This window comes from Sciurus carolinensis, chromosome 6 (genome assembly GCF_902686445.1).
Source record: "Sciurus carolinensis chromosome 6, mSciCar1.2, whole genome shotgun sequence".
In the NCBI taxonomy this organism is placed as follows: Eukaryota; Metazoa; Chordata; class Mammalia; order Rodentia; family Sciuridae; genus Sciurus; species Sciurus carolinensis.
In genome coordinates, this window is record NC_062218.1 from 63944312 (window position 1) to 63970619 (window position 26308).

The 26308-nt window shown below is 36.2% G+C and overlaps 1 protein-coding gene and 1 pseudogene across 2 annotated transcripts in view; one reads left to right on the top strand and one right to left on the bottom strand.

Moving 5' to 3' along the window:
• Positions 1-26308, bottom strand: part of Ap3b1 (adaptor related protein complex 3 subunit beta 1) — a 246636-nt gene that overhangs the window by 145930 nt on the left and 74398 nt on the right. The gene's annotated exons all lie outside the window — the stretch shown is intronic.
• On the top strand, positions 1648-18248 carry LOC124986892 (afadin- and alpha-actinin-binding protein-like; annotated as a pseudogene).

Consider the following 26308-nt stretch of genomic DNA (forward strand, 5'->3'; position numbering starts at 1 on the left):
CTGTGACCACTACATATTCTTATTTTGAGCACTAACTCCCAGTATTTGGAGATACTCCCATTATCCCCAAATGTGACTGTATTTGGAAACAGGGCCTTTAAAGAGGTATCCCCAAATGTGACTGTATTTGGAAACAGGGCCTTTATAGAGGTGATTAAGCTAAAATGAGTCTCCTAAATTGGCTCTTAATCCAATCTGACTACTGTCATAGGAAATTTGGGCAGGCAAGAGACATCAAGGATGCATATGTCAAGAGGAAAGATCATGTGAGGACACAGAGAGAAAGTGGCCATCTATAAGCAAAGTGGCCTCAGGAGAAACTAAACCTGTTAACTCCTTGATCTCTGATTTCCAAATTTTAGAACTGTGAGGAAATAAATTTAAGCCACTTGGCAGCCACAGCAAACAAAACAATAGTATAACCACTTAAGAAAAGTCCAGGAGGATCTTATAAATTTACAATACATCTACTGTGTGATACAAAAACCCTACTGTAGGCATTGACTCAATATATATAAAAGCATAGGTCCACAAAAACACCTGTACAAGAATGTTCATAATAGATTTATTATAACAGGCAAAAAATGAAAAAGCAAAGTTACTCATTGGTATAAGAATGCATAAACTATAGCATATTGGAATGTAACACTCATAAAAATGCTGGAAAATATTATTTAGAAAATATTTTAAAATGAAAGAATGACAAACACAATGTGACTCAATCTCCAAAATATTATGCTGAGTAAAGGACAATTAAAGAATACAATGTGATCTAATTATATAAAGTTCTGTAATAAGCTAAACCATGTTCCTGATTACATTTATGTTTTTGCAGTCAGAACTTAACCAAAGAGTAGCGGGCAACCTAGATTAACAAATGAGTCCTAGATGCTACAGACAGATATCCAAGGAGATTTACAAGTTTCCCCCATTCATTTAAATTCCAAAGAGTAATTAAATAAAAAAAAAAATTCCCTTCTCTTTCCATGATACCTCTTTCCTTCTCTCTTCTCTTGCCCCCGCCCCCCAACTCTCTGCTAAAGTAGTCCTATACAAGTTCTGAGATACATAAGAATTCAGGAAGGGCTCCCCTCCTGTATTAGTCTTCTACCCAACACATGCAGGAGACACTGACCCTCAAAACATCACCTTCATGGGGAAATGGAGTGCAGAGAAGTCAGGATGAACTATAAGTAGATAAAAAGTCTTGCCTCTGATCCAGACATGATTTCTACTTTTGTATACACACACGTACACTATATATAAGCCATATATGTATATGAAACTCGGGTAACGTCTTAGATTCCTCACTTTTTGAATTCAACAATATAGTGGGGAAAAAAAAAAACAATATTTGTCTCTGAGGGCAAGCAGTGAGAACAGGATTAGTATGGAAGACTAATATAATTATTAATGCTCTAAAATTTGCACATTTCATTGTGAAAACTTCACACCAACAAAAGGAAAGGAATCATCAACAAAATATTGAACTTTAGTTAATGATATGCCTACTCAAGTGTTTAAGGGTAATTTGTATTGATGTCCACATCTTAGTTTTAAATGCATTAAAAAAAAATCCAGATGGACTCATGTTTCAATACAGGAATGCATTAGTTTCTCCATTTTGGGATGATAATTTTGCCAGATATGGACTCCTTGGCTGACCATTTTCTTTCTACTACTTCAGTTATGCTCCTTCCACTGCCTTCTGATGAGAGACCAGCTATTAATCTTATTGAAGAAATCTTGTAAATAATAACAAACTTTTCCCTTGTTGTTATCAAGATTCTTTGTCCTTCACTATCAACAGTTTGGTAATATATCTCAGTATGGAACTCAGAAAACTTGATGAGCTTCTTGAATGTATAGATTAATGTCTGTCATCAAATTTGGGAAGTTTCCCATCATTATTTCTTCGGATGTCCTCTCTGCTCCTTTCTCTCTCCTTTCCTTCTGGAATATCCATTATGTGTTGATAGTGTCCACAGGTCTCTTTAGGCTCTATTCATTTTGCTTCATTCTTTTTCACTTTCTACTCCTCAGACTAGATTATCTCAGCTGACCTATGATCAAGTTCACTGATTCATTTTCTGCCTCTTCAAATCTGCTGAATAGTTTTAGTGTCTGAACTTTCCAGTTTCAGAATTTCTATTTGGATCCTCTAATTTCTTTCTATTTACTGGTATTCTTTATATAGACAGGCATCATTCTCCTGACTTCATTCAGTTGTTAGCATATTTAGAACAGTTGATTTAAAATCTTTGACTAAAAAATTCAATGTCTAGGTTTCCTCAGGTACAGATTCCGTTATTTTATTATTTTTTTTTCCTTTAGTAGACCAAACTTTCCTGTTTCTTTGCATGCCTCCAAAATTTCTTTCTAAAAACTGAACATCCTTAATAGTATAATATAGCAATTCTGTAAATCAAATTCTACGCCCTCCCTAGGGTTTCTTGTTGTTGCTTGTGGGTCTTAGTGTTTTTTCTCTTGCTCTGAGATATTTCTGTGCTATTTTTGAGAATTGTATATTCTCTGTCACTTTTGGTCACTGAAACATTTTCTGTTGTGTTAAATTCACAATCAACTAGTAATCTGACAGAGGTTTTCTTAATTTATTAGAGGAAAAAAATCTCCTAATCATTGAATTTGTGCCGTCTGTATAACACTTAGTTGGCCCACTTATAACTCTGCCTTAGCCATTACTTCCTTATGGAGCTTGAAAGTCAGTCAGAAGTGAAAACTTAGGTATTTATCAGGACTTTTCTGAGCATGATCTAACACTAAACATGCACTGGGCTTTCAAGATTCCAAAATATATGTGGGAATTTGTCAAAAATCCTTATTTCCACAAAGCATTTCAGTCAGCGTTTCATTCCAGGTTTTAGTTTATGTATATTGTTTACCCCAATTAATATCTGTTATCTTAGGTGATATTAGTTGATCATTTGCCCTGCATTCCAATTTAGACAAAATAGAGATACACTCTTTATACATTAGGGATTCCCCAGAGAGGTCCATACAGATAATCACAAGTCTTTGAAAACAAAGTCAGTTCAGTTCACTCCCGCCTCAGGAACCCACGCTATGGAAGTGAGCTGCTACCTTCAACACTGCCACCAAACAAAGGTAAGGGTAAGTTACAATACTATAAAGCTCTCCAACCAAGTTTCACTCATTTTTTTTTTTTTTAATTAAATGTTTGGATGATGGCTACAAACCTTTGACTATTTTCTGAATTTAAAAAGTTCATTCTGACTGTTTTTACTCCATTTTTAGTTATCTCTGTAGAGTTCAAGCTCTCAGAATACCCTACTCTGTCATGGGTGCTATGTCACATTCAATTTGAAATTTTTTATAATAAAATGTTGGGGGAAATATGAATAAAAACTACTGTTTCTGAGAGCTGCAATTTATAGTAAAGAACTTCTAAAGGAAATTAAGGAAATACAAAATTACATAAAGACTGATATTTCACTAAAGGTATACAGTACAAACACAATTTTTTAAATTATAAAGAATGCTAAAAAAGGAGTCAACTTGGAGAAAAGGATGTTTAGGAAACAAAGAATGAGAGATAACATGCCAATATAGACTCACCAAAGGTATTTTTCATTGTAAGTAAGTTCAACATATAAAAACAGAAACTAAATCATTTTAATAAATACACTATTTTAAAGGTGGACTCTTCTATACACATATACAAACATACACACAAAAATTTAAATACATATTTATGTGTTTGTGTACATTCAACACTACTGGCCCTTAAATAAGTGTCTAGGAATAACAGCTGGCTCTGGAAGCAACTACTTCTAATAGGGAACTTGTCAAGGTTTCTAGTGCCTGGAGGAAGGCAGCAGCCAATAGCAAAGATAAATGTTAAAAAGGAAAGAAAAAGGTCAATGACTGGCCATAAATTCCTAATTCCAATAATATGGCTAGAACTGCTCAAACTAGAAAATGGTCAGTATGTTATATGGATAACTAGTCAGCCTCAACATCGGATACACTGTACTTCCTATAACCTCCATGCTAGACAATTACCTGGATTTTCACAGCCAGATAGGCTAATTTTCCAGAATGCATTTCTTCAATACCAGGAATAATTTTCTCTGTGTTATATAAGAAAACACATGGAATGACTTATCTAAGAAAAGTTGCTGTCTTGAACTTCAGTCCAAGAAAATTTATTTTCATCTGTGTTAGTCAGTTTTTCATTGCTGTGACCAAAATAACAATATCAATTTAGAGGACAAAGTTTATTTTGGCTCACAGTTTCAGAGTTTCAGTACACAGTAAGTCAATCTCACTGCCCTGGGCCCAAGGTGAGGCAGAACATCATGGCAGAAGGGTATGGCAGAGGAGGGTTTGTTCAGCTCACAGCAGCCAGGTAGTGGGAGAGTGAGTGAGGCACCAGAGACAAAATATAAACCCCAAGGCCACCTCCCTATTAATCTGCTTTTACCAGTCATACCCTACTTGCCAGTATTCCTTTCAAATTATTAATCCATCAAGTAAATTAATCTACTGATGAGGTTATAGCTCTAATAATCTAATTATTTCAGCTCTGAACATTCCTGCATTGTCTCACACATGAGCTTTCAGGGGATCACACCATAACATCATCTAATGTTTTCTACAGAGTTCTTCTAATCATTTCATAAAAGTGAATATCAGTTATTTGTTTTTTTTTTAACATAAAGGTTTTCAGAACAAAATGTATAAATTGGAATGAACTAGCAACTTAGCTGACATAGCATAAAGTATTTTCTGATTAATTGAAAAGAGGAAAGAACTGCTGTTTCACTTAAAAATCAAGAGCTTCCAACCTATGATGCATTAATCCTTTCCCACCCCATACCCATTTTAATGTATTAAATGGTATTGCATTGTGAACAAAGTAAAAGAGAACATTTCAAACTCTGGAGTGAACAGCAGATATTCTTCTTAGATAGATGGAAGAATCTTCTCAGAACTCTTTTCATTTTAGTCCTTTTAATTTAATATCAATATTAAATAGATGTGTGTCTCTAAATTGCCAAAATTTAAATATTCTTTCTAAATTGCAATTTCTTCAAAATTTTATTGTTATCATATAGAAAATGATAGACACTGTTGATTGTCTTCAACAGTGAATCCCATTGTACAGGATTTTTTTCCTTGCAAACGGATTTTCTGCAAGGACTGAGCAATCAGGTGTTTGAAAAGAAACCATGCGGCTCCCAAACCTAGTTGAGTCTAGTCAACAATAACACTCCCATTGTAGGTGATAGGTTTAGGAATGGCACGTAACACAACTAAGGCTAATGGGAAGTGATAGGAAATATGAGGTTAGTGGGGTGTGGAGTGATGAGTGGGAAAGGATAACTTTCACTAAAAATCTTGAAGACATTGACCTACAGCTGAAATGAACTTCATGGAATTGTAGTTTCAGTCTTCATTGATGAATGCCTTGACTGGATTAACTCTCTGGAAAACTATTTTAAAAATTAGCAATCTAAAGGCACTACAGGACAATGATAGAGCCAAAAATGAGGAAAGACTACCCACAAAAGACTGAAATTTCAAAGTGTGAGTGAGTGAATTTGCAGGCTTTTGCCTTACTGCATTCCCCAATCCCATGTAACTCATAATGGAAAAATCATAACTTCACTTGTAGTGGTAAATTCCAGAAGGGTGTGGAAACCACAGAGGGTTGAGAACCCTAGAAATGCATGTAAATACCACACACTGGTTACCAAATCCCTGAGTGACCAATAAACTATGCATGTATGAAAATGACCACCATGAGCTTATCAAAAATGTAGCAACTAGAATATAAAAATTAAATGGAGATTTTACTTCCTGTCCACATTAGGAGAGACAATTTGGGATTTGAAACCAATAAAACATTTAATATAGCAAAGATTAATACACTTCAGGGGAATGTAATATAAGGCAGAGTTTTATAGTATTTGATTGATAACATCCTGAACATAATTTCTTTTAAACTACTGGACAGAACTGGAACAAAAAAATAACCAATGCTCAGAAGCAACAGAAGATAACCCAGAAAAAGAAATGATCACATAATAATTATAAAGCATATATTATATACAGTCAAAATATTAAAAGCAAAAGAGACATGTTGAATAAACAAAATCTTAGAAAGAGACCTATATGAAAGAATCAAATAAGAGTTCCAGGGTCAAAAAATATACTATATAGGTTGAGTCAAGAAACCTTAAGAGAGATCAAAAGAAAACTATTCAACTGGAAGAACAAAGAAGAAAATGTGAAAAAAAGTAAACCATTTCAGAGTCATATGAAACAATATCAAACAGTCTTGGAACACTTGTAATTAAAATCCCAGAATAAGAGGAAAAAGTAATGGAACAGAACAAATTTCTGAAATTTTTTAAAGTTAAAATTTAGTTTAATGAAATAAATTTCTTAAAATTTTAAAACATTTTTAAAAATTTAAACAAAAAATAGATCCAGAAAACATATCAAACTCCCAAGCAAAATAAACAATAAGAAAACCACACCTATACACATCAAAGCCAAACTTCTGAAATCAAAACAGAAAGAAAAAAATCTTAAAAGCAGACAAAATTAAAAAAAAAAAAATACTATATACAGAGGAACAATGACTATAACTTACCTGACTACAAACAATGGCATCCAGAAGACAATAAAACGTCTTTAAATTGTTGAAAGAAAAACAATTCTAGGGGCTGGGATTGTGGCTCAGTGGTAGAGTAATTCCTAGTATGTATGTGGCACTGGGTTCGATTCTCAGCACCGCATATAAATAAAAGAATAAAATAAAGGTTCATCAACAACCAAAATATTTTTTAAAAAATTCTATATAGAGCGAAACTATTCTTCAAAACTGAAGATGAAATCAAGACTCAGATGAACAAAACTGAAAAATTCATATGCAGAAGATCTATACTGTGAGAAATACAAGAAATTATTTAGGTTGAAGAGAATAATAATAAATGGAAATTTAAAATTACAGAAGACAATGAAGAATTCTCCCTTGCTATAAAATGTAGTCAATACACAATGTTTACATTCGATACTTTAGTAAACAGTAACACATGTAGATTAATTAGAAATACAAAAAGGTAACATAGATTGCTGAACTAGCCAGCCTGCCTGACCCCCAAACTGAGGTCGGACGCCATTGCTGAGCTAGCCGGCCCGCTGACTCCCATGCAGAGGTCAGACGCCATCGAGTGGAGCTAGCCAGCCTGCCTGTCCTCCAAGCCGAGGTAGGATGCCATCACTGAGGCTGCCTGCCTGCCCCCCTACAGCTGAGGGACACTGCTCTTGCCTCTGTGCTGACTCAGTGCACCCTCCTGGGGCCCCCCAGCTTCTTTGGAGGCTGGTGCAGGCATTTTGAATTATTCCTGAGGGCCTGGCCATCATCATCATCGGAAGGGCAGCTCCCTTCCTGAGAAACCTACAGGAGACTGGAGGTCCTTTGACAGGACTCAGGATTCAAGAAGAGGAGGTATTAGGAGACTCGGGACCAACTCAGAGCCACTGGGTGAGTCTCTCACTGGGTAAGGCTCCCTGGACGGGTCAGTAGTCCCAGAATGCAGGGAACTTCATGGACTAGAGTTGCCCAGTGAGATTTCCCAGCTGGAGCCGTGAACCCAGTCAACCGGGAGCATTGCAGAGTAGGACCGCTCAGAGAGAGAGTCCCTCCCAGGACCAGGCCCCCCAGACGAGGTGGTACTTCCGGGCCATAGGGAATGTCACCAAGGGGGGCTGGTCAGCAAGAGTCTCAATCACAGGGCAAGGCTCTCTGGCCCAGGAGATAGGTCCAGACCCCTGGGAACGTCGCAGAGGAGGGCTGCCCAGCCCAGGTGGTAGTCCTGGACTGAAAGGAACCTCTCGACTTCTCAGAGAGCTGCCCAGCGAGATGTCTGTCCACCCCACCCCCACCCCAGTGAGTCTTCCCCACCAGGCAAGGCTTTCCCACCAGGGTGGTAGAACCAGAGAAACAGGCCCAGACCAGCCATGCCCCAGTCCACAGTCTATTCCCCCTTTGGATTGACCATCCATCAAACAAGTGGAGGCACCTCTTCCCACCAGCAGGAAATATATACCACCTGAAGGCCACCACCCCTAGAGGGGCAGCTTCTTTGTGGATCACTGCATTATCAAGTTCCTCCAAGAATTCAGGCTACTGAAGGCTAGGAGGCAAGTTACTGGAAATCTACAGGGACACTGTAAGTCAATAGAGTTTTGCTATTAGAGGGGTAGATACCTGACAAATATGAGAAAACAAGGGAAGAAAATGTCCCAAACAAACCTAGATGCTACATCAATAAAATCCAATGACAGCATGGCAGAAGAAATGTCAGAAAGCGAGTTCAGAATGTACATAATTAAAATGATCAGAGGCAATCCAAGATGGCGGCCTAGAGGGAGACTGCACCTCCAGTCACTCCACAACCCAGGAGTTAAGAAGGGGAGGCATTGAGAGACTCGGACTGAAGTGGAGCCACGGGTGAGTCTGCCCACTGGGTAAAGCTCGGCCCGGGTGGCAGGCCCAGATAGAGGTGGCTTATCGGAGCCGGGCAGGGCAGCTAGAGTCATCCACAGGCAGTCCTGCGCACTCCGGCGGTGGGCCCCGCCCACACAGCCAGCTTCTCCAGGTTCTCGGAACGGAACTGGCCCGCTAGTGAGAGCCTGTCTGAACAGAGCAGGCTCCAAGTCCCGGAGCCGCTGCAGTGCAGTGTACTCCTGCAAAGAACCAGCGGAGAGCCTCGATCTGCAATCAGCCTCAGGGATAAGGGCAGGGCAGCCGGAGACCTCTTCGGGCGGCTCTGCCCACTCCGGCTGCGGGCTCTCTTCACGGGGAGATCCAAGATGGCGGCCTAGAGGGAGACTGCACCCCCAGTCGCTCCAGAACCCAGGAGTTAAGAAGGGGAGGCATTGAGAGACTCGGACTGAAGTGGAGCCACGGGTGAGTCTGCCCACTGGGTAAAGCTCAGCCCGGGTGGCAGGCCCAGATAGAGGTGGCTTAGCAGAGCCGGGCAGGGCAGCTTGAGTCTTCCCAAGGTAGTCTTCCACACTCCGGCAGTGGGCTCTTCCCACACGGCCAGCTGCACGGTGCAGGCCCACAGTGAGAGCATTTCCGCACAGAGCCAGTTCCAAAACGTGGAACCAGTAGGGGGCTAGGGGCAGTATTCTTCGATTGAGCTGCTTTATCAGATTCCTCCAAGACATCAGGCTACTGAAGGCTGGGAGGTGATACACTGGAAATCTACTGGGACACTATAAACCAATAGTGGAAAACTGCAATATCTCAGGGTCCCACTGACAACTGACCATTATGAGAAAACAAGGGAAGAAAATGTCCCAAACAAACCTAGATACTACATCAATAAAACCCAATGACAGCACAGCAGAAGAAATGTCAGAAAGGGAGTTCAGAATGTACGTAATTAAAACGATCAGGGAAGCTAATGAGGAGATGAAAGAGCAAATGCAGGCATTGAAGGAGGAGATGAAAGAGCAAATGCAGGCATTAAATGATCGCACCAATCAACAGTTAAAAGACCAAATACGGGAAGCAAGAGATCATTTCAATAAAGAGTTAGAGATACTGAAAAAAAACCAAACTGAAATCCTTGAAATGAAGGAAACAATAAACCAAGTTAAAAACTCCATAGAAAGCATAACCAATAGGATAGAACACCTGGAAGACAGAACCTCAGACATTGAAGACAAAATATTTAACCTTGAAAACAAAGTTGAACAAACAGAGAAGATGGTAAGAAATCATGAACAGAATCTCCAAGAACTATGGGATATCATGAAAAGGCCAAATTTGAGAATTATTGGGATTGAGGAAGGCTTAGAGAAACAAACCAAAGGAATGAACAATCTATTCAATGAAATAATAACAGAAAATTTCCCAAATCTGAAGAACGAAATGGAAAACCAAGTACAAGAGGCTTATAGAACTCCAAACATACAAAATTACAACAGACCCACACCAAGGCACATTATTATGAAAATACCTAACATACAAAATAAAGACAGAATTTTAAAGGCCGCGAGAGAAAAGAATCAAATTACATTCAGAGGGAAACCAATAAGAATATCAGCAGATTTTTCAATCCAGACCCTAAAAGCTAGAAGGGCCTGGAACAACATATACCAAGCCCTGAAAGAAAATGGATGCCAACCAAGAATCTTATACCCAGCAAAACTTACCTTCAAATTTGACGATGAAATAAGATCCTTCCATGATAAACAAAAGCTAAAGGAATATACAAAAAGAAAGCCAGCATTACAGAACATTCTCAGCAAAATATTCCATGAGGAAGAGATGAAAAACAACGATGCAAATCAGCAACAGGAGGCGCTAGCCTAAAGGAATAGCCAAATAAAGGAGAAACCAAATCATGTCAAAAACAAATATGAGTCAATTGACTGGGAATACAAATCATATCACAATAATAACCCTGAATGTTAATGGCCTGAATTCATCAATCAAGACACAGACTGGCAGATTGGATTAAAAAGAAAAATCCAACAATATGCTGCCTGCAAGAGACTCATCTCATAGAAAGAGACACCCATAGACTAAAGGTGAAAGGATGGGGACAAACATACCATGCACACGGACACAGCAAAAAAGCTGGAGTATCCATCCTCATCTCAGATAATGTGGACTTCAAACCAAAACTAGTCAGAAGGGATAAAGAAGGACATTACATGCTGCTTAAGGGAAGCATAAATCAGCAAGACATAACAATCATAAATATCTATGCTCCGAACATTGGCTCATCCACGTACGTCAAACAAATCCTTCTCAATTCCAGAAATCAAATAGACCACAACACAATAATACTAGGCGATTTTAACACACCTCTCTCACCACTGGATAGATCGTCCAAACAAAAATTGAATAAAGAAACTATAGATCTCAACAACACAATCTGCAATTTAGACTTAACGGACATATATAGAATATACCATCCAACAAAGAATGAATACACTTTCTTCTCAGCAGCACATGGATCCTTTTCTAAAATAGACCATATTTTATGCCACAAAGCTACTGTTAGTAAATATAAGAAGATAGAGATACTACCTTGTACTCTATCAGATCATAATGGATTGAAATTAGAAATAAATGACAGAATAAAAAACAGAAACTTCTCCAATACCTGGAGACTAAATAATACACTATTATATGATGAATGGATAACAGAAGACATCAGGAGGGAAATAAAAAAATTCTTAGAAGTAAACGAGAACAAAGACACATCATATCAAAATCTCTGGGACACTATGAAAGCAGTACTTAGAGGAAGATTTATTTCATGGGGTGCATTCAAAAAAAGAAGTAGAAATCAACAAATAAACGAGTTAACACTACAGCTCAAAGCACTAGAAAAAGAAGAGCAGACCAATACCAAAAGTAGTAGAAGACAGGAAATAGTTAAAATCAGAGCCGAAATCAACGAAATCGAAACAAAAGAAACAATCGGAAAAATTAATAAAATAAATAGTTGGTTCTTTGAAAAAATAAATAAAATTGATAAACCCTTAGCCACACTAACAAAGAGAAAGAGGGAGAAAACTCAAATTACTAAAATTCGGAATGAACAAGGAAACATCACAACAGACACGAGTGAAATACAAAACATAATTAGAAGCTATTTCGAAAATCTATACTCCAACAAAACAGAAAACCTTGAAGACATCAACAAATTTCTAGAGACATATGAATTACCTAAACTGAACGAGGAGGACATACACAACTTAAATAAACCAATTTCAAGCAATGAAATAGAAGAGGTCATCAAAAGCCTACCAACAAAGAAAAGTCCAGGACCAGATGGGTTCTCAGCCGAGTTCTACAAAACCTTTAAAGAAGAGCTCATTCCAATACTCCTCAAACTATTCCATGAAATAGAAGAGGAGGGAACCCTACCAAACTCGTTCTATGAAGCCAATATCACCCTGATACCTAAACCAGAGAGAGACACATCAAGGAAAGAAAATTTCAGACCAATATCCTTAATGAACATCGATGCAAAAATTCTCAACAAAATTTTAGCAAATCGCATACAAATATATATTAAAAAGATAGTGCACCACGATCAAGTGGGTTTTATCCCAGGGATGCAAGGTTGGTTCAACATTCGGAAATCAATAAATGTCATTCACCATATCAACAGACTTAAAGTTAAGAATCACATGATTATTTCAATAGATGCAGAAAAAGCATTTGATAAAATACAGCATCCCTTCATGCTCAAAACACTAGAAAAAATTGGGGTAGTGGGAACATTCCTAAACATTATAAAGGCCATCTACGCTAAGCCCATGGCTAATATCATTCTAAATGGTGAAAAACTGAAAGCGTTCCCCCTAAAAACTGGAACAAGGCAGGGATGCCCTCTTTCACCGCTTCTATTCAACATCGTCCTTGAGACTCTAGCCAGAGCAATCAGACAAACCAAAGAAATTAAAGGGATACGAATAGGAAAAGAAGAACTCAAACTATCCCTGTTCGCTGATGACATGATTATATATTTAGAGGAACCTGGAAATTCCACCAGAAAACTTTTAGAACTCATAAGTGAATTCAGTAAAGTAGCAGGTTACAAGATCAATGCTCATAAATCCAATGCATTTTTATACATAAGTGATGAATCTTCAGAAAGAGAAATTAGGAAAACTACCCCATTCACAATAGCATCGAAAAAAATAAAATACTTGGGAATCAATCTCACAAAAGAGGTGAAAGACCTCTACAATGAGAACTACAGAACACTAAAGAAAGAAATTCAAGAAAACCTTAGAAGATGGAAAGATCTCCCATGTTCCTGGATAGGCAGAATTAATATCGTCAAAATGGCTATACTACCTAAAGTTCTATACAGATTCAATGCAATTCCAATTAAAATCCCAATGATGTACCTTGCAGAAATAGAGCAAGCAATTATGAAATTCATCTGGAAGAATAAAAAACCTAGAATAGCTAAAGCAATCCTCAGTAGCAAGAGCGAAGCAGGGGGTATTGCAATACCAGATCTTCAACTCTACTACAAAGCAATAGTAACAAAAACGGCATGGTATTGGTACCAAAATAGACAGGTAGATCAATGGTACAGAATAGAGGACATGGACACAAACCCAAATAAATACAATTTTCTCATACTAGACAAAGGTTCCAACAATATGCAATGGAGAAAAGATAGCCTCTTCAACAAATGGTGCTGGGAAAACTGGAAAACTATATGCAATAGAATGAAACTAAACCCCTATCTCTCACCCTACACAAAACTCAACTCAAAATGGATCAAGGACCTCGGAATCAGACCAGAGACCCTGCATCTTATAGAAGAAAAAGTAGGTCCAAATCTTCAACTTGTTGGCTCAGGATCAAATTTCCTTAACAGGACTCCCATAGCACAAGAAATAAAAGCAAGAATCAACAACTGGGAGAGATTCAAACTAAAAAGCTTTCTCTCAGCAAAGGAAACTATCAGAAATGTGAAGAGAGAGCCTACAGAGTGGGAGAATATCTTTGCCAACCATACCTCAGATAGAGCGCTAATTTCCAGAATCTATAAAGAACTCAAAAAACTCTACACGAAGAAAACAAATAATCCAATCAACAAATGGGCTAAGGAAATGAACAGACACTTCACAGAAGAAGATGTACAAGTAATCACCAGATATATGAAAAAATGTTCAACATCCCTAGTAATAAGGGAAATGCAAATCAAAACTACCCTAAGATTTCATCTCACCCCAATTAGAATGGCGATTATCAAGAATACAAGCAACAATAGGTGTTGGCGAGGATGTGGTGAAAAAGGAACACTCATACATTGCTGGTGGGGTTGCAAATTAGTGCAACCACTCTGGAAAGCAGTGTGGAGATTCCTCAGAAAGCTTGGAATGGAAACACCATTTGACCCAGCTATCCCACTCCTTGGCCTATACCCAAAGGACTTAAAATCAGCATACTACAGAGATACAGCCACATCAATGTTCATTGCTGCTCAATTCACCATAGCCAGATTGTGGAACCAACCTAGATGCCCTTCAGTTGATGAATGGATAAAGAAACTGTGGCATATTTATACAATGGAATATTACTCTGCAATGAAGAATGATAAAATTATGGCATTTGTAGGCAAATGGTCGAAATTGGAGAATATCATGCTGAGTGAGATAAGCCAATCTCAAAAAACTAAAGGACGAATGATCTCGCTGATAAGCGGATGAGGACATATAATGGGGGGGTGGGACAGGCTAGCATTAGGTTTAGGGTTAGGTTTAGAGTTAGGCTAAGGAGAGCAGTAAGAATGAAGGAAAGAAGGACTGTGTAGAGGGAAAGGAGGGGTGGGAGGGGTGGGAGGGGTGGGAGGGGTGGGGGGGAGGGGAAAAATATAATAAACATCATTACCCTTTGTAAACGTAAAAAAAAAAATAAATAAATAAAAAAATAAAAAATAAAAAAAATAAAATGATCAGAGAAGCAAACGATGAGATGAAAGTACAAATGCAGACTTTGAATGATCTCACCAATCAACAGTTAAAAGAGCAAATGCAGGAAGCAAAAGATCATTTCAATAAAGAGTTAGAGATACTGAAAAAAAAAAACACACACAGAAATCCTTGAAATGAAGGAAACAATAAACCAAATTAAAAACCCCATGGAAAGCATAACCAATAGGATAGAACACCTGGAAGACAGAACCTCAGATATTGAAGACAAAATATTTAATCTTGAAAACAAAGTTGACCAAACAGAGAAGATGGTAAGAAATCATGAACAGAATCTCCAAGAACTATGGGATATCATGAAAAGGCCAAATAAGAATTATTGGATTGAGGAAGGCTTAGAGAAACAAACCAAAGGAATGAACAATCTATTCAATGAAATAATATCAGAAAATTTCCCACATCTGAAGAATGAAATGGAAAATCAAGTACAAGAGGCTTATAGGACTCCAAATATACAAAATTATAATAGACCCACACCAAAGCACTTTATAATGAAAATACCTAACATACAAAATAAAGAAAGAATTTTAAAGGCTGTGAGAGAAAAGAATCAAATTACATTAAGGGGGAAACCAATACGGATATCAGCAAATTTTTCAACCCAGACTCTAAAAGTTAGAAGGGCCTGGAATAACATTTTTCAAGCTCTGAAAGAAAACAGATGCCAACCAAGAATCTTATACCCCACAAAACTTACCATCAGATTTGACGACGAAAGAAAATCCTTCCATGATAAACAAAAGTTAAAAGAATTTACAAAAAGAAAGCTAGCACTACAGAACATTCTCAGCAAAATATTCCATGAGGAAGAGATGAAATACAACAATGTAAATCAGCAAAGGGAGGAACTACCCTAAAGGAATAGCCAAATAAAGGAGAAACCAAGTCATGTCAAAAAACAAAATGAGCCAAAGGACCGGGAATACAAATCATATCTCAATAATAACCCTGAATGTTAATGGCCTGAATTCATCAATCAAAAGACACAGACTGGTAGACTGGATTAAAAAGAAAGATCCAACAATATGCTGCCTGCAAGAGATTCATCTCATAGAAAGAGATACCCACAGACTAAAGGTGAAAGGATGGGAAAAAATATACCATGCACATGGACTCAGCAAAAAAGCCAGAGTATCCATCCTCATATCAGATAATGTGAACTTCAAGCCAAAGTTAGAAGGGATAAAGAAGGATATTTCATACTGCTTAAGAGAAGCATAAATCAGCAAGACATAACAATCATAAATATCTATGCCCCAAACAGTGGCTCATCCATGTACATCAAACAAATCCTTCTCAATTCCAGAAATCAAATAGACCACAACACAATAATACTAAGTGATTTTAAAGCACCTCTCTCACCACTGCACAGATCTTCCAAACAAAAACTGAACAAAGAAACCACAGATCTCAATAACACAATCAATAATTTAGACTTAACGGACATATATAGAATATACCATCCAACAAAGAGCGAATACACTTTCTTCTCAGCAGCACATGGATCCTTCTCTAAAATAGACCATATTCTATGCCACAAAACTAACGTTAGCAAATACAAGAAGACAGAGATACTACCTTGTATTCTATCAGATCATAATGGATTGAAATTAGAAATAAATGACAGAATAAAAAACAGAAATTACTCCAACACCGGGAGATTGAATAATTGGCTTTGTATGATGAATGGATAACAGAAGACATCAGGAGGGAAATTTAAAAATTCTTAGAGGTAAACGAGACAAAGATACATCATATCAAAATCTCTGGGACACTATGAAAGCAGTACTTAGAGGAAAATTTATTTCATGGAGTGCACTCAATAAAAGAAGAAAAAAATCAACAAATAAACGACCTAACACTACGGCTCAAAGCCCTAAAAAAAGAAGAACAGAGCAACACCGAAAGTAGGAGAAGACAGGAAATAGTTAAAATCAGAGCTGAAATAAATGAAATTGAAACAAAAGAAACAATAGAGGGGAAGGCGAGAGCCCGCAGCAGAGGAGGGGCGGCCGGAATGTGCACAGCTTTTTCAGTGTCTTCTGCACAAAAGAGAATATTGAACAAAGTATTTCATAACTTGATCAGGAATTGATTACTTTTGGTTTTCCTTCATTATATGAAGAATCCAAAAGTAAAGAGACAAAGGGAAAATTAAATATAGTTGCTGTTTTAAATTGCATGAATGAGCTACTTGTACTTCAGCGGAAGAACCTTCTAGCTCAGGAAAATGTGGAAACAAAGAATCTGAAACTGGGAAGTGATAAGGACCATCTACAGAACTGCTTTGCAAAACTTAAGGGAACAACTGGAAACCTCCAAGAGAGAAATGATTGGGCTTCAGGAGAGAGACAGACAATTGCAATGCAACAACAGGAATTTGCATCAGCTCCTGAAAAATAAGATGAGGTACAATAATTACAAAATATCATTGCAAGTCGAGATACTCAGTATAAACATGATATGAAGAGAAAAGAGCGTGAATATAATAAACTAAAGGAACGTCTGCATCAACTTGTTATGAACAAGGAGGATAAAAAAATAACCATGGACGTTTTAAATTATGTGGGGAGAGCTGATGGAAAACGAGGCTACTGGAGGACTAGTAAAACAGAAGCCAGGAATGAAGATGAAATGTATAAAATTCTTTTGAATGACTATGAATACCGTCAGAAACAAATCCTAATCGAAAATGCTGAACTTAAGAAGGTTCATCAGCAAATGAAAAAGGAAATGATTTCTCTTCTTTCTCCCCAAAAGAAGAGACCTAGAGAAAGAGCAGATGATAGCACAGGAACAGTTATCTCTGATGTTGAAGAAGATGCTGGAGAACTAACCAGAGAGTATGTGGGACCTTTCCTGTGAAAATGTGAGAGAGCAGCTTACAAACAGCATCCGAAAACAGTGGAGAATTTTGGAAAGTCATGTAGAAAAACTTGATAACCAAGTTTCAAAGGTACACTTAGAAGGTTTTATTGATGAAGATGTGATATCACGACAAGACCATGAACAAGAAACTGAGAAACTGGAGTTAGAAATTCAGCAATATAAAGAAATGATTAAAACACAGCAGCAGCTTTTACAGCAGCTCACTACTGCATGTGATGATGATACCACTTCACTATTACGAGACTGTTACTTGTTGGAAGAAAAGGAACGCCTCAAAGAAGAATGGTCCCTTTTTAAAGAGCAAAAAAAGAATTTTGAGAAAGAAAGACGAAGCTTTACAGAGGCTGCTATTCGCCTAGGATTGGAGAGAAAGGCTTCTGAAGAAGAAAGAGCCAGTTGGCTAAAGCAGCAGTTTTAAAATATGACTACATTTGACCACCAGAACTCAGAAAATGTGAAACTTTTCAGTGCCTTCTCAGGAAGTTCTGACCCGGACAATCTTACAGTGCACTCAAGGAACACAGCAAAAGAAGCCTCACAGTATGTTTAATGGGTCTCCAGTTTGCATGTCTAAACTAGTCTCTTCCTGCTTCACCTTCTACTTCAAACTTTTGCCCAACACGTTCCTGTGTATCTGAACATAGTTCAATCAATGTACTGAATATAACTCCTGAAGAAACTACACCAAATCAGGTTGGAAGAGAAGGTACGAATCAGAAGTGGAGTGTGGCATCAAGACCCAGGTCACAGGAAGGTTGCTACAGTGGATGCTCCTGACCTATACAAATTCTCATGTAGAAAAAGATGACTTACCTTAGATGTGTGGATGGGATTTTTTTCATTAACGTTCATCAGATTTCATATCTAAGTTGAAACAGGGTATGACATAAAGTCAGTCATCTCTAATAATTCAGGATGGTCTGAGTTGTTTGTTTGGACTTCCCTGTCTTTCCCCAAAGAGCTGAAATGCTAAATCTATTTAAAAGGATATAAAGCTTTGGATATGTATTTTTAGTAACAGAAACATCTGGTTCTGTGAATAAAGGAATGAATAGGTGTTTGGATGGAAACAAAAGCACTAGAATAAGTTTCCTCTTTATAGGTATTAAAAATAGCACTTTTAGGAAATTGATTATTATAAATGTTTAATTTTTGTCCCAAACATAGTTGGCATTGGAAGTTTAATCTTTACTTGAATGTATACTGTAGATTTTTAACAAAGCAAGTTCTATATTTATTATGTTTAGTGTGATTTTGAAATTACCTCTTTCATATGTTTTAAATAAAATGAAATTTATGTATGTTTTGTACACAGGTATACATGATTATGTTAAGAGGCTTTAAGACTTAAAAACTTCTACACAACCATGAGTACAGTAAAATTTTCAGTTGTATTCTGTTTATAGGTGTGTTAGGACCATTGCCACATTGCATTTAAGGTTTTTATTTAATCCATATGGGCAATAAATATTCAAAAATCTATTTCATGAGGCTAAGTTCTTTAGATAGTCAACATTACTAACATTACAGTTTTGAGATTTTTTACAGCATTAGATTTTTATTTTATGTACATAGGATATTATAATTTTTAAAAGACTATTGATTAGAGTCATGGGCAAGTCAACAAAAGTACCCTTGAATAACAATTTAAGAGCAATGATTTAAGATATTTGGATGATAAAAGATATTTAAGAAGGATGGTGATATTTTCCTTACTAGATGGGTACCAGTAAGGTAATAATCTGTATAAGCTAGGACTTTATATCATTGACAATAACTTTTTAATAATTTTTCAATGAAATATTTACCACTAATGATAAATAAATATGGCAGTGTAGAAGTATTGAATTTTATAATCCAGATATGATACTCTGGTCAGTCTTCTGTCATTTCATTTTCAGAACAATCTTAGGCTCTTTTGTCCCTGTAATGTGTCTGACTGCATGTTCTTCATGAACAGTATATTATTATTGATATTAATAATACTTGTAGGCCTAAGCTCTTCCCCTATAGATTTTCATCAAAAAACTTTGAAGTGCCTAATTCTCTCTGCTTTTTGCTGTATATAGAAGCCTACACAGGTCTAGTCCTTGCTAGGTGTGGCAGTTTAGTCCCATCTACCTTCCCCTTTTCTAGCAGTTCAGTCACTTAAATATGCTCACCCTGTTTGTGACTGTTCCATTTAAATTTCCCAGGCTACCAAAAAAAGGTTTATATGTCATCCGTTCACTATATGTGACTCTTTGGAGTTGTGTAGCAGCAGCCATTTTTTTCAGGGCTGATAGTATCTTATGACACTGATGAATATACTAACACTAACCATATTTATAGTTCCAGGGAGCTGGCTCTTATTATTAGTCACTCACTACCTTCCGCTTGATGCATGGACACTTATTTAGTCTTCAAAATATTACAGATGTTACAGAATGCCAGAGATATTCCAGAGGAAGGATCCTACCTGGGATGTAATCATTCTTTTGCTCTTTAGCAATAATGTGGTCGAAGAAAGGCAATCAGAAATTTTAGAAATAATCAATGATACATTTGTGGAAAGTTTTCCCCAGGGGTTTTCATGATGTGCTTTGCCAGAGGTAAATAATCTGATTTTTATATAAAACTCTTTAAGGAATACTGTATTGCATGAGGATGGATTTCTAGAAAGAAGCATCTGAATTTTGTTGTTTCCATTTTAAAATGTGTTGAATTCTCATAATGGAAAGAAAATTTCCTTGAGATCTATTTTTAATTGTAAGGTGTGAAAGAAACAGTAAAATGAAAACCAGAAAAAACAATAGAAAAAATTAACAAAATAAATAGTTGGTTATTTGGAAAAATAAACAAAATTGATAAACCCTTAGCCACACTAACAAAGAGAAGGAGAGAGAAAAATCAAATTACTAAAATTCGGAATGAACAAGGAAATATCACAACAGACATGAGTGAAATATAAAACATAATTAGAAGCTATTTTGAAAATCTATACTCCAACAAAATAGAAAATCTGGAAGACATCAACAGGTTTCTAGAGACATATGAATTATCTAAACTGAAGCAGGAGGACATACACAATTTAAATAGATCAATTTCCAGTAATGAAATAGAAGAAGTCATCAAAAGCCTGCCAACAAAGAAAAGTCCGGGACCAGATGGGTTCTCAGCTGAGTTCTACAAAACCTTTTAAGAAGAGCTCATTCCAATACTTCTCAAATTATTCCATGAAATAGAAGAGGAGGGAACCCTCCCAAACTCATTCTATGAAGCCAATATCACCCTGATACCTAAACCAGAGACACATCGAGGATAGAAAATTTCACACCCACATCCTTAATGAACATTGATGCAAAAATTCTCAACAATGCTAAAGCAAATCGCATACAAAAATATATTAAAAAGATAGTGCCCCACGATCAAGTGGGTTTTATCCCAGGGATGCAAGGTTGGTTCAACATCCGGAAATCAATAAATGTCATTCACCATATCAACAGACTTAAAGTCAAGAATCACATGATTATTTCGATAGATGCAGAAAAAAGCATTTGATAAAATACAGCATTCCTTCATGCTCAAAACACTAGAAAAAATGGTGGGAACATTCCTTAACATTGTAAAAGTCATCTATGCTAAGTCCCTGGTCAATATCATTCTAAATGGTGAAAAACTGAAAGCATTCCCCCTAAAAACTGGAACAAGGCAGGGATGCCCTCTTTCACCACTTCTATTCAACACTGTCCTTGAAACTCTAGCCAGAGAAATTAGGCAGACCAAAGAAATTACAAGGATATGAACAGGAAAAGAAGAACTCCAACTATCCCTATTTGCTGATGACATGATTATGTATTTAGAGGAACCGGGAAATTCCACCAGAAAACTTTAGAACTCATAAGTGAATTTAGTAAAGTAGCAGGATATAAGATCAATGCTGCATTTTTATACATAAGTGATGAATCCTCAGAAAGAGAAGTTAGGAAAACTATCACATTCACAATAGCCTCAAAAACATAAAATACTTGGGAATCAATCTAACAAAAGAGGTGAAAGACCTCTACAATGAGAACTATAGAACACTAAAGAAAGAAATTAAAGAAAACCTTAGAAAATGGAAAGATCTCCCATGTTCTTGGAGAGGTAGAATTAATATTGTCAAAATGGCCATACTACCGAAAGTGTTATACAGATTCAGTGCAATTCCAATTAAAATCCCAATGATGTACCTCACAGAAATAGAGCAAACAATCATGAAATTCATCTGGAAGAATAAGAAACCCAGAATGGCTAAAGCAATCCTTAGCAGGAAGAGTGAAGCAGGGGGTATCGCAATACCAGAACTTCAACTATACTACAAAGCAATGGTAACAAAAACGGCATGGTATTGGTACCAAAATAGACAGGTAGATCAATGGTACAGAATAGAGGACATGGACACAGACTCAAATACAATTTTCTCATACTAGACAAAGGTTCCAACAATATGCAATGGAGAAAAGATAGCCTCTTCAACAAATGGTGCTGGGAAAACTGGAAAACCACATGCAGCAGAATGAAACTAAACTCCTATCTCTCACCCTGCACAAAACTCAACTCAAAATGGATCAAGGACCTTGGAATCCAACCAGAAATCCTGCATCTTATAGAAAAAAAAGTAGGTCCAAATCTTCAACACGTCGGCTTAGGATCAGATTTCCTTAACAGGACTCCCACAGCACAAGAAATAAAAGCAAGAATCAATAACTGGGATAGATTCAAACTAAAAAGCTTTCTCTCAGCAAAGGAAACTATCAGCAATGCAAAGAAAAAGCCTACAGAGTGGGAGAAAATCTTTGCCACTCATACTTCAGATAGAGCATGAATTTCCAGAATCTATAAAGAACTCAAAAAACTCTATCCCAAGAATACAAATAACCCAATCAACAAATGGGCTAAGGAAATGAACAGACACTTCACCAAAGAAGATCTACAAGCAATCAACAGATATATGAAAAAGTGTTCAACATCTTTAGTAATAAAAGAAATGCAAATCAAAACTACTCTAAGATTCCATTTCACCCCAATTAGAATGGTGATTATCAAGAATACAAGCAACAATAGGTGTTGGCGAGGATATGGAGGAAAAGGTACATTCATACATTGCTGGTGGGGTTGCAAATTGTGGCCACTCTGGAAAGCAGCATGGAGATTCCTCAGAAAGCTTGGAATGGAACCCCCATTTGACCCAGCTATCCCACTACTTGGCCTATACCCAAAGGACTTAAAATCAGCACACTACAGTGATGCAGTCACATCAATGTTCATAGCTGCTCAATTCACAATAGCCAGATTGTGGAACCAACCTAGATGCCCTTCAATGGATGAATGGATAATGAAACTGTGGTGTGTATATATATATGTATATACACATGCACACAATGGAATATTACTCAGTCATAAAGAATAATAAAATTATGGCATTTGCCGGCAAATGGATGAAACTGGAGAATATCATGCTAAGTGAGATAAGCCAATCTCAAAATACCAAAGGACAAATGATCTCGCTGATAAGCGGATGATGACACATAATAGGGGGTGGGAGAGGGGCAAGAATAGAGGAAGGAGAAACTATATAGATGGAAAAGAGGGGTGGGAGGGGTGCGGGGAAGGACAAAAATAACAGAATGAATCAAAAACTATTACCCAATGTAAATGTGTGATTACACAAATGGTATGCCTCTACTTCATGTACAGAGAAGATGTAATCCATTTGTTTACAATAAAAATAAATAAAAAAAAAAAAGGTAACATACATACATCCACACACCTGAGCACTAAAAGAATATTCTGATGGTGCTAATTCAGGCATAAGAAATGATCAAACAAGAAAATGTTTCTTATAGGCCATGTCATATTATTCAATTTTTTAAAACCACACACATTACTTGAATAAAATTATTTTTTAAAGTCAGATATAGGGACATACACCTGTCATCCCAGCTACTTGGGAGGCTAAGGCAGAAGGATCCCACGTTCAAGGTCACTTTAGATAACATAGACATATCTCAAAAACAAAATTAAAAAGGTTGGGAATATAGTTCAGTGGTAGAATGCTTGCTAGTATGGGAGAGGCCCTGGGTTCTAGCCTAGTAGCAATAGTATTAATAATAATAATAATAATAATAATAATAATAGCTAATTTCAAGAGCTTAAAAAATCCAATCCATGATAAATTATGAACAAGAAAAAGAATAAGGAATCTTTAAAGTTAAATGCTTTATAACCAACAGGAGAAGCTGGGATCTCATTTCAATATCAGCTCATAGTTTGTAGTTTCACATTAAACTATATATTGAACCCTTTGTCAGCTATCGCCTATCAGAATACACAACCTATCTATTACCTTTATACTGTGAAGCTTGAATTGTGCCACACAACATAACTCCTCAGTATTTTGTTTTACTAAAATCCCATGAAGAGTAAAAATCTAATAGTCCATTGGCAAAATACAAAATTTGTTCCGCCAAAAAAATTACCCTGTAAAGTAAAATAATCTCAGTGAAATAATCTCCAATATTTAAGACAGGACCTGGATGAGGAGTTCATGAAGCATTTCCTCCAAGTATCTCTGTACTTGCATAAAATTGCTAATCAAGAACTAGATAAGTGAATTTAGCATTTTGATTAACTTTTTACTTTCTAGCTATCTCTGAAAAAAGTTAAGAACTTATTAAAAATACCTTAAACAGGAGTCTAAATTTAGAACTTTCTTGAATCTATTTATGGTTTTATAATCAGTGTAAATGTACTGACAGTAACATAAAGTAATCACTCCAAATTTAAAAATGGCATTATTTTACCTGGATTATACTCTATATTTACTTTAAAGTTACTGAAGTCAATATTTTGATAATTCCTAGAAAACTATCATGTCCTAGAGGAAAGTTCAAATTATCAAGAGCTAGATAAATAAAATTAAAAACATTCCTGTCAGGTCCCAATGTCAATTAATTTCATTTCAGTTTACAATTACGCCTCTCAAAGGTTTGGGGGGTTTGTGTGTGTGTGTGTGTGTGTGTGTGTGTGTGTGTGTGTTTTAAATCACTCTTAAAATTTACTTTGTGTTTCACGGTATTTTTTTAAATACATTATTTTTATAAAACCAACTTCAGACTTAAAGATTAGCACGTATGTTTTAAGTATTCTCCCAGAATAAACTTCAAAGACAAAACATTTAAATAATTTTATATCCTTGAAAATTATACAAACTTGACCTAGAATAAAAAACAACCCCCATGGACTGCAAAGAGTAAAGTAAATTTAGAAAAATAAAAATGCAAATATGCATTTTAGCAGTCTCTTGAATTTATTAACCTAAAAGGTTTAATTTCCATTTTCCTGCCTCAGCTTTATTTATAAAATGTCGTGCCCTATAAATACGCTGTTATTTTCTATAGTCAAGCACCCTCTTAACAAATCTTCTCATTAATATGTAAATTTAAAGTCAATCGGTCTTCTCCCTGACAGCCCCATGAATTCCTAGTGCACTGTATAATCGGCTTTGACTTGGCATCCACTATTTATCAAAGATGTCAGTTAGAAAAATTATGGAAAATGCACTGCAATTGATATGACTGCAATCTACTTTGTCAACACTTAATTGTTCCTCAAATCATACATTTACATATAAACAGCCTAAATACTGATCTATAATGATGCAAATAAACTAAATTAAAAATCTCTTCTGCCCAGAAGAAGCTTGTTTGTATATGATGTGTTCATTTGAGAACTTACTGACAAAACCATGTACATCAACTCATCTCAAAAAGTATTTCTACTAATTTTCAATTCCTCAAAACACAATTTTGCTACCCTTCAAGCACATTAACATAAACAAATGTTTTTAAAAATTCACTGGGAAACATTATTTTTCTCTTTGAAAAGCAAATTTAATTAGAGTTGCTAGCTAATTGCAATGTCTGAACACTATGGATTAGGGGCTTTGAAGTTAATTTTGACAAGAACATAATAAGCAAATACATAAAAACTTATTAAGGTAACCAAAATATTTTTTAAATTTAAGAGTCACAAAGTTATATACAATATGAAAAAAGCTTGGCATCAGATAACTGTTTCCAGCTCCATCTTTTATAAACAATATTATCTTAGATGAACTGTTAAAAATCTGTATGCCTCAGTTTCTTTACCTATAAAATGGGTATAATTCTGAATGTCCTATAAAATAGTCAACAAAATAAAATTCTATACAAGTACTATAAGATGATAAGTTGCTAAACGTAACCTATTGTGGTATCATTTTTTATATTATTGTTGAGAGGAAAAAGTATTTGATTTCAATTAATTTGGTAGGAAAGACGGCTGTTCCATTTTAAATATACTTTCAGGTGGATGTTTTATTTTAATTGAGAATTAAATACCCACTGGCAAATTCTTTTACTTCAAGGTAAAATGGCCTTTGATTATGGCTAAATGGTGTTGATACAGCATTTAGGTGAGTGACTTCTGTCAAAAGGAAAAGCTAAAATGAAGATTTTTTTTTCTCCATTGACTCCATGAAATGATACATTTAAATGGTGGTGAGGGAAAAAAGGAATGGTAAACACTAAGCACTGACTGTGGAGTACTACCCATCTTGTCTTTCTATTCTAAAATAATCTTAACCATTCTTTAATACATATTATGCTTTTTACAACATCAGATATGAAACAAAGCAAATAAAAATGCTGAAAACAGTTAAGTCAAGTTTCTTTTAGCTGTGGTCAAACCTGGCTTTGTGATTCAGTGTGCCAAGTTCCAAAACTGAAACTACCATGTACAGTCCTGATAAGTTGAAAGCAACATGAAGTCTAGGCCAGAAAGTCTCCAAAACTGCAAATAACTATACTGTTCACCC